Here is an 8,850-nt window from a genome sequence, read left to right as displayed (position 1 = left end):
GGCCCCTTTCCCTCTGGGAGTGGCTTTTAATGAGTGTGAGAGAGAGGTTTGTCCACAGAGAGAGAATGCAGGAGCACCACCATAGAATGTGCTGGAAGACCCTTGAGGAAGGGATCCAAGAGCTGAGAGAAGTGGCAGTGCTGGAGGTGCTCTTTGGGAGGGATGGACAGCATGACAATGACCCTGACAAGGTCAGGTGCACAGGGCAGATGTTGTGGAATCTGGCAAACCTGGGGCCATCTCAATACACCACCTTCATTGCAACAATTAATGCTGATAATAACAGAGACAGTGGGTTCTGTTGCCAACAAGCAACAATCTTCGAAATTTTGAGAGTATAATCAATGGCCCAGTGCAGGCTCATGTCTCTGCTGTAATTGTGAGCCTCCAAGAGGAGATGAGGGAGATGAGGGAGGAGGGGAGGAGGAACAGTTCCCAAGCAGCACCAGTGCGAGTCACAGACCCCAAAGTTAGAGTACACTCTGAGTATTTTATTGATAACTTACATCTTGCACTTCATACATTAAACTGTGTTAATCAGACTCTGTCATATCACGAGTTCCTGGAACACATTTTTAAGCCCTTCCAGCTGTAGCCCAAGGGAAGCTGTTTCTGTCTTGCATCTCAAAATTGGCAGGTGTTTTGCAAAGACAGCCCTTTAAAAAGGACTTGTTACGTGCATTATCATCCAAGGGGCTGCTTTCAAAGACAGACAAAAAACCCATGATCAAACAGCAACCAACATATTAAAAACAAGTACTTTATTGTTAGCTCTTGCTTTTAATATTTTCCAGGCTTGCCTCCTCTTCCACTGCAGTGTTTTTCTTTGGACAGAAAAACACCTTTGCCAGAGGATGTGACTTAACAAGGCAAACAGAACTTACACACAATGGATATATTAAAGCTAAACATGCAGAGTCCCATTTCACAATCATCATCATTTATTTTCTGTTTATTTTGTATTCAGAAGGGTGGGAACTGTATCTCAGATCCCCCTGGCTAGTTTGGTGCCATAGCCACTGATTACCTGTCATTTGTAATTATCTGTCCTTTCTGTAGTTCCTCTGCCCATTTGTTGCTCTTTGATCGTTGCCTCCTTCACCTGATTTTTATATTTTTCTGGATTTATGGGGGTTTTTATATGGGTTTTGATTTTTTTTCTTGCTGGTTGTTTTGTTTGCCTGTTTTGTTGGGTCACACTTTCCATTTTGTTATTTGGTTGGGGTTTTTTCCAGTTACCAGTAGGAATCAGCTTGTGATTTGGATTGTAAAGTTTTGAAGACAGGTGTTGCACATAAAGGTTGTTTTTGTTTTTAAAGTCATCTCACACACAGCTCTGCAAGGCCCTGTGACTTTGAGGACTGTGAGCTCTCAGACAGCAAATTGTGCATGAATAGGAAACTTCTAGTTCCGATCTGCATTACACACAGCAAAATGTAAACTGTTTGGAATGGAATCAATTCTAACCTTTTTTTTTTTTCTGCCATGCCATAAATTGTATCAGATTCATCAATGAACTCGGTTCTTCCAGGATGGAGTGTGCAAGGATAATCCCTTAGCTCCTGTGTGGAGCTGGTGTGCACCAGGCCAGACACAGCACTGTCACCCATAGCCAGCCTCTGTCTGCACAGAGAGCAGGGAGCTGCAGCTCTGAGGAACTCAGGGCTTGGTGAGCAAACACACCAAACCCCTCATTTAGATCAGTTACTTTACTGGACTATTTGTTGCTATATATTTAGTATATATTTATTTATAGTATATGCTGCTGGTATATTTTTATATCCCCACCCAAAGCTGAAAAAAAAAGAACCCTGGCAGTTTGCTTTAACTGTGAAGTCAAGAGACTCATTTCAACAGGTTCCAGCTTTGCTCCTTGTTTGAATTCAAAGCAAGCAAAAACCTCTTCTGTTGGTCACATCAAACCAGCATAAGTCTGTGAAAGACAGAAGAGTGTAAAAATTAGTTCATTTTCTAGTACTTACAGTCTTCTAATTCAACCTTGGGATAATTATGCCATAATTCACTAGATCAAATAACTGGTAAAAGCAATAGAAAAGAAATTTTTTTAAAGCTAGGTTTAAAAAAAGTGGATTAATTTCATAAACAAAACCATGTAGTAAAAATACAGTAATTTAAACTTCTCAAAGCCCTTTGATAATGGAGCCCTGCACCCCAGTCATGTGCAGTGCAGCCTCAGCTGTCCCTTTGAGCCCACAGCTGCCAAGGATCAGGGCTGGGATAAGTCTTCACCCAAAAGTGAATCCAAAATCAGTCGAGAACAGGGCTCACACACAGAGCAAAGTCTCAAGGCCAAAGCCAAACCTCCATCGGGTTGGATTTGTTTAAACACTGAATTGTAGAAAATTTGCTCATCCTGTAATATCATTATTACCATGAAGCTTTACATGAGCTGCTAAATAACCACATTCCCATCCTGAAATGCATTCCCAAATATTGTTGTGAACTTGCTCTGCCTCTGCCGCTGCTCCTGGGGCTGCTCTTGGCCACGCAGCCTCAGTGGGAGCCAGCACTGGCTGCAGCCCCAGCGGGCTCCCCAGGACAAGGCCCAGCAATTAAGAGGCCAATTAAAGCACTGGGCAGCAGCAGAACCCTTATCAGAGTTATTTGGACAACAGGGACTTGCCACAGCTCCACAGCAGCATGACCATGAGCCAGGCTACCAATGCAATGAGCAGAGTTTTAATAAAACTGCAGAGAAAAATCAGCAACTTACCGTCCTATCTGATAGAGCTTCCGAATGCCAAAATAGCAGCAGAGCAGGACAAGTGGCACAGTGAACATTGTCACTACTGTGCCGATCATGCAGGACCAGCGCACATCCTGGGGGCAGACAATTCTTGGAAGGCGCTCTGGATCCTGAGCATCTATTCCTGTTTCAGGGATAACATCTGTGGGAGCAATGGGGAGCGTGAGCCCGTGCTGTGCTCCACTGCTGAGCTGGCAGCTCGCTGCATACGGCCAGGACGTTCTCTGTTTGCCCCAGAGCTGGGGCCTGCAGGCACCTTGGCACCCCTTGGCACAGGCTGTGCCACCCAACAAAGCCCAGGAGGCCGGGAGGAGAGCCCGGGGCCAGCGCAGCTGCTTGGGCAGTCGCTGCTTCCAGGGAGCCGCGCCCAACCCATCCCTGAGCAGCCACTGCCAGCCCCGACCCTCCCTGCCCCGTGACAGCTCCCCCAGCCCAAGGGGACAGAGCCAGGCCCTGTCAGGTCCCAGTGCAGCCCCTGCCCAGTCAGAAGCCAGGGCTGGCTGTGGCCCTGGGCTCGTGGCCGGGCTCCCGCTCGGGGCTGCTCCTGTGCGTTGATCCTCTGGGCACTCAGGGCAGCTCCGGGAGCAGCTGCAGCAGGAGGGACCTGGGCACACGAGTCCCGTTTCCCACTGGTTGGGAATGAGCCCCAGAGGCCTCAAAGCCAAGTCGCCTCCAGCTTTGGCTGCTGCTGGGCCGTGCAAGGGCAGGCCCTGGGGGAAGAGCTGCTGCCACACAGCCCTGCCCAGGGCTGAGCCTGGCTCAGCAATTAGCTCCTGTGCCTCTGCCCGTGCCTGGTCTCTCCTCCTTTCCTTCATCAGGGGCTGGCACAGAGCCATTGCTTCTTCTAGGATACGCCAGCATCTGCACAGACTTTTGCTGCATCACTTGAGAAAGGAAAAGGGACAGCTGGATCAGATGGAACCATTCACCATTCGAGAGGTGGCATGTTCAGGAGGCAATGCTTGTCTAAGTCATGGATAAGGATCAGGAAAAGGCCCAGGCTCTTGGGACAGGGCTCTCTCTTGTCCACCACCCCTCCTGATCTACCTGGAGATCAGGAAATTTCAGGGGATCTCAGGGTGTGCATGACCCCGAGTCTCTTTGGGCTCCCTGTCAGATGATGCCAAAGGTCCTTCCTGCAGAGGCTGGGGAGAAGCTGCAGCCAGGCCAGCCTGGGAAACAGCCCTGCGGGCTGTGACAGCGGCAGCGGGAGCAGCTCAGGCTGCCTGGGGGCGGCAAAGGAGCCACACAAGGCACAGCGCACAGAGGACAGTCCGCCCCGGATGACAGCGGCACCGGGGACCGGCGGGTCCTCCGCTCCACCGGCCGCCCCCGGAGCAGCGACGCCCCCGCCACGGAGCCGCCGACAGGGGGGAGGAGGGCTCGGCAGCGGTTCTCTCCCTCGGCCCCGGGATTCGGCCGAAATCTGCTGCCCGGGGACTGTAACACCCGCCCCAGCTCGCACGGCACCGGGCCGCCTGCCCGCCGGACCCTTCCCAGCCCACCCGGAGCCGGTCACAGCGCAACGCCACGGAGGAAATGCGCCTGGCCAGGGCCGGCCACCGGCTGGGCAGGGGTCTCCGCACTGGCCCGGCCCCCTCGGCCTTCCCCCGCGGCGGGTGCCCGGGAGATGGAGGGGAGATGGAGGCGAGGATCCGCCGAACCCGCGCCGGCCGAGCGCAACTCGCCGGGTTGAATCCTCCGGGCAGACTGCGCGGCCCCACCCGTTTACCTTTAATGGTTTCACGCCCTCTTGAACTCTCTCTTCAAAGTTTTTTTCAACTTTCCCTTACGGCACTCGGTGGCTATCGGTCTCATGTCGGTATTTAGCCCTGGATGGAGTTTACCACCCGCTTTGGGCTGCATTCCCAAGCAACCCGACTCCGAGAAGTCCCGGGCCCGGCGCGCCGGGAGTCGCTACCGGCCTCACACCGTCCGCGGGCTGCGGCCTCGATCACAAGGACTTGGGTCCCCCGAGAGCGCCCATCGGGACGGGGGCTTCTGTACAGCACAGGTCCCGCTCCCCACCGCGGGGCGGGGATTCAGCGCTGGGCTTTTCCCTCTTCACTCGCTGTTACTAAAAGGAGTCTTCGTTAGTTTATTTTTCTCTGCTGATTAATATGTTTCAATTCAGCGAGTCGCCATGAAATAGAGAAATTGAAATTTAAGAACCAAGCATTAAGAAATGCTTTGACTAAAAGGGGACTGACAAAACTGTATTGTTTGCTATAATTTACGGCGCTTACAAGAACAGAAGGAGAGCAAAACTACAAGGTGGGGTCAAGGGCTAGAATGTGCAAACAGGCTGCAAGGACAAAGACATCACAGGATAAGGGGGTCCTCAGACCCGTGAGACCTGGAAAACTGATAGCAAAGTCTGGAGAATGATCGAAGGACTAAAAAGAGAGCATGTGCAAGAAGGCAAGGTGAAAAGTTCAAACCAAGAGGAAGAGTGTTTACCTCATCCCAAAGAGTCCCAGACGACCACCAGAGCAACCTAAAAGGAACAATGCTCTGTAGGGACACATATTGAGAAAGCAAGACAATTACAGCCTGGAAAATATTCCAGGCCGGAGCTTCTCGGCTCTGTTCCCAGCCGATAAGCTGGTCCAGCTGAAAGTTAGGGGGAATTTCTCCCATGGTGATAACTTGGTCAAAATAAAAAGGAATTAATAACAAAGATAAAGCACCTGCTGTGGTACGTGACTAGGCCCTGTGAATGGGGTGTCTTCTCTCTGAACCAATCATCTTCTTTTACTCTCGGAGTTGTGAGCCATGCTATAAAAACAAACATGTTTCTGAATAAACTTGTCTCTTTCTTTCCTATCATGAAAGATGACCATGTAACTTTGCATTTTATTTCCACCGCACTTAAAGGGTTAAAACCCCTTTCCACGGCTACAAATGCTCAGTCGAAAAGAGGAGTGAAAGTAATTTCAATGTGAAGCTGGGATAGGCAATGCATATGTATTAGGTGTGTTGTGTAGTCCTAGTTTGTAGAGAATAAAAGGAGAGGCCAGGTCGCCAAAGGTGTGCATGTTTTTGGAAGAGCTATCCACCATGCACCTCAGCGCTGAATAAATACACATCTACTCTTATAACTCATTTTGTGGGTTATTGAGTGTTTTTCCACGCTTCAATGGGGCCATGGTCAGTTCATCCCCAGTGGCTTCTCCCTCTGCTCAGGGACAGGAGTCGTTCCCCTGCTGCACCTTGGGGTCCCTCTCACAGGAGACTTCTCCTGGACTTCTCCAACCTGAGTCCATCCCATGGGTACCAGCCCCCTTCACTCTGCTGCAGCGTGGGTCACTCTGCCACGGGCTCAGTCCTTCAAGGACAGGCTGCTCCAGCGGGGGCCCCTCTGCCTACGGGGTCACAGCCTCCTCTCAGAGATCCCCGCGCTCCTGCGTGGCTCCTCCAGGGGCTGTGGGGGGATCTCTACATCCCCATGGATCTCCAGGGTCTGCAGGGGGATCTCTGCCTCCCCATGGATCTCCAGGGCCTGCAGGGGGATCTCTGCATCTGGAACTGCTGTGTTTGGAGGCAGCAGGAATAGGCTGAGCTCTGCCTGAAGCTCTTCTCACAGTCCCCACACTCGTAGGGCCAATCCCCAGTGTGGATGTTCTGATGTTTCCTCAGCTTGTAGCTCCACCTGAAGCCTTCCCACATTCCAAGCACCCGTGGGGCTTCTCCATGGCCTGAGGCTTCTCCACCAGTTCCAAGATCTGGCCGGATCTCCCATTGCCTTCCTGGCACAGGGAGGGTCTTTCCTCCTCACAGCTCCCTGGGCTCGGTTTGCAGCCCCTCCTTGTGTGGGATCTCTGGGACTTTTCCTTCCCGTTGCATTTCTGTGCCACGGAGCCACTCAAAACGGCCTCTTCCACAAGGTTCTGTGACAGGGATTTGTTGTCCCTGGTCTCTGTCTGCAGCTCAATGTCTGGGGGAGGAAGGACAAGGAGAGGAAGGGACAGCAAGAAGGGAAAAGGAAAAGGCAGGAGAGGAAAGAACAAGAAGGAGCAAGAGAGGAAGGAGAAGGGAAAGGAACGTGGATGGATGAAGGACAGGAAGAGGAGAGGAAGGAAGGTGGACAAGGAGAGGATGGGATTTGCCTCCATTGCAGATGGAAGGGGAAGGAGATCCCCCCAATCCGTCCCTGGCAGGAGGTGTCGGCAGCGGGGTTGTCCTGCAGCCGGGGGTGATGCTGGGCTGGGAGATGGAGCAGAGGAGAGGAGGAAAGGGGCACCTGCCCCTTCACCTGCCTCCTACCCAGGGCATCTTCCTTTTCCTCGCAGCCTCCTCCTCCAACATCTGAACAAAGTTTGGGATTGACAGATTCTGGCTTGGGGGGGAAAGAAAGTGGTGAGCACCTTGCGTTTTGTGAGGAACCAGCCTCACTCTTTAAAATTTTTAAAAGTTTAATAAGAGACAAAAGGGACAATAACAGTGCTGGGTGCGTAGCCACAGCCAGAGGCACACTGGGTAACCATAAAATCTTTTTCATTGCATTGGTCAAATACATATTTATAAGAATTATACATATTCAAACATTGCTTTGAATTAGTTTACATCTGGCAATTCTTTAGCTTGGTTCGACCCCTGTCCCCCTTTCTGTGCAGTTTAGAGGGTCCTGTGTCACTTGCTCACAAGGGTCCCCTGTTTGGTAATTTCAGTGACAGTTATTGACAGTCAGCAGCAGAGTCCTCCTTACATCTGTTCTCTCAATGTTATCTGCGTGGTTCTTTCAATGATGTCTGAACATGCAGACGGTTTCAGCTATTTCCACTACTGTAAGTTTATTATAAGTACTTTGAATCAACATAGACATTTCACAAATATATTTGAGTTATTCTAAATATTGTCAGTTAGTTATAAAAATAAAAGTATTATTTATTATTTCACAACTACATTTATTTCTGTAAATATTAATATTATAATGCACAATACAAAGCCTCTACTTAAATATTTTGGGAAAGTTTTAACTATAATATACATTTATCATGTATTAGTCTGTATGGACCCCCTAAACTACAAGTTTGTGGGGGACTCTCAGCACCAAGAAAATGGAGATGTAGAGTATCCACAGTATGCCACTGGGATCCATCTCCAAGAGATCTGTGGATGCTCTCCATCAGAGAGCAGAATTCCATTGGGATCCACAGAGTGGTGAGGTTTTCTACTTAATTTGGCTCTTTCACTCTCTTTCTCTCCCCCCACCTCTATTCCATTTCTGTTTTTCTCTCTCTGTCATTCTCTCTGCCTCTCATTTACTCTTCAGTAAAACCCACACTATTAACTTTGCCACATGGTCTCATTTGCACCCCAATTGAGGCAGAGCCATTTCTGATCATTTTCATCAGTGGATCAGAACAAGGGGCTCGAAGCCCTCCAGTCTGGCTGCTGCTCCATGCCACTTCCAGGGGCTTGGGCTGCTGAAGGGGTGCTGGGCTGGGCCCTTTGTGACACAGGGCCGTTCTATCGGGTTCCTGGGTGCTGTTGGCCATTCTGTTGTCCTGGTGACATGGCACAGCCCCGCCCTGCAGGGGTATATACGGGGCACAGGGCCCTGCGCTGCCCAGTGCCAGGAGTGCCACTGGCTCAGGAGGAAGCAGCTCCCGGGATCTCTGTGCTCCAGACAGTTGCACATGGAGAAGGAAAAGGTGAAGCCCAACTCCAAAGCAGCCAGCCCCATGCCCAGCAGGCTGGAAGAGCAGGCCCTCAGCGGGCAGTGGCTGGGGACAGGCGACAGCTCAGGCCTGCAACCATGCAGCAACCTTAGCAACAGCTGCCATGAGGGATCCCAAGGGGAAGCCTGCATTGAGCAGGAGCTGTCCCCACTGAAACCACCAGAGACCATCAGGCATCCTGAGGGGAAGCCTGCATTGGGCAGGAAGTCTCCCTAGAAAAAAGCACCAGCAACCATTAGGAATCCTGCCCCGGCTGGGAGGGCTCTGCTCCCTGCGCGCACGAGGGGCGGCGTGGGCAGAGCACAGAGACCTTCCAGGGGCCTGCGGGAGGGACATTCGTGGCCAGCGCCTTCCAGCTGATCCTTGCTGTCTCCTGCTTCCTCCAGGCCATGGCAAGAG

This window comes from Sturnus vulgaris, unplaced genomic scaffold, assembly GCF_052056855.1.
Source record: "Sturnus vulgaris isolate bStuVul1 unplaced genomic scaffold, bStuVul1.hap1 Scaffold_195, whole genome shotgun sequence".
NCBI classification, from domain to species: Eukaryota; Metazoa; Chordata; class Aves; order Passeriformes; family Sturnidae; genus Sturnus; species Sturnus vulgaris.
Note: the sequence above shows the minus strand (reverse complement) of the source record.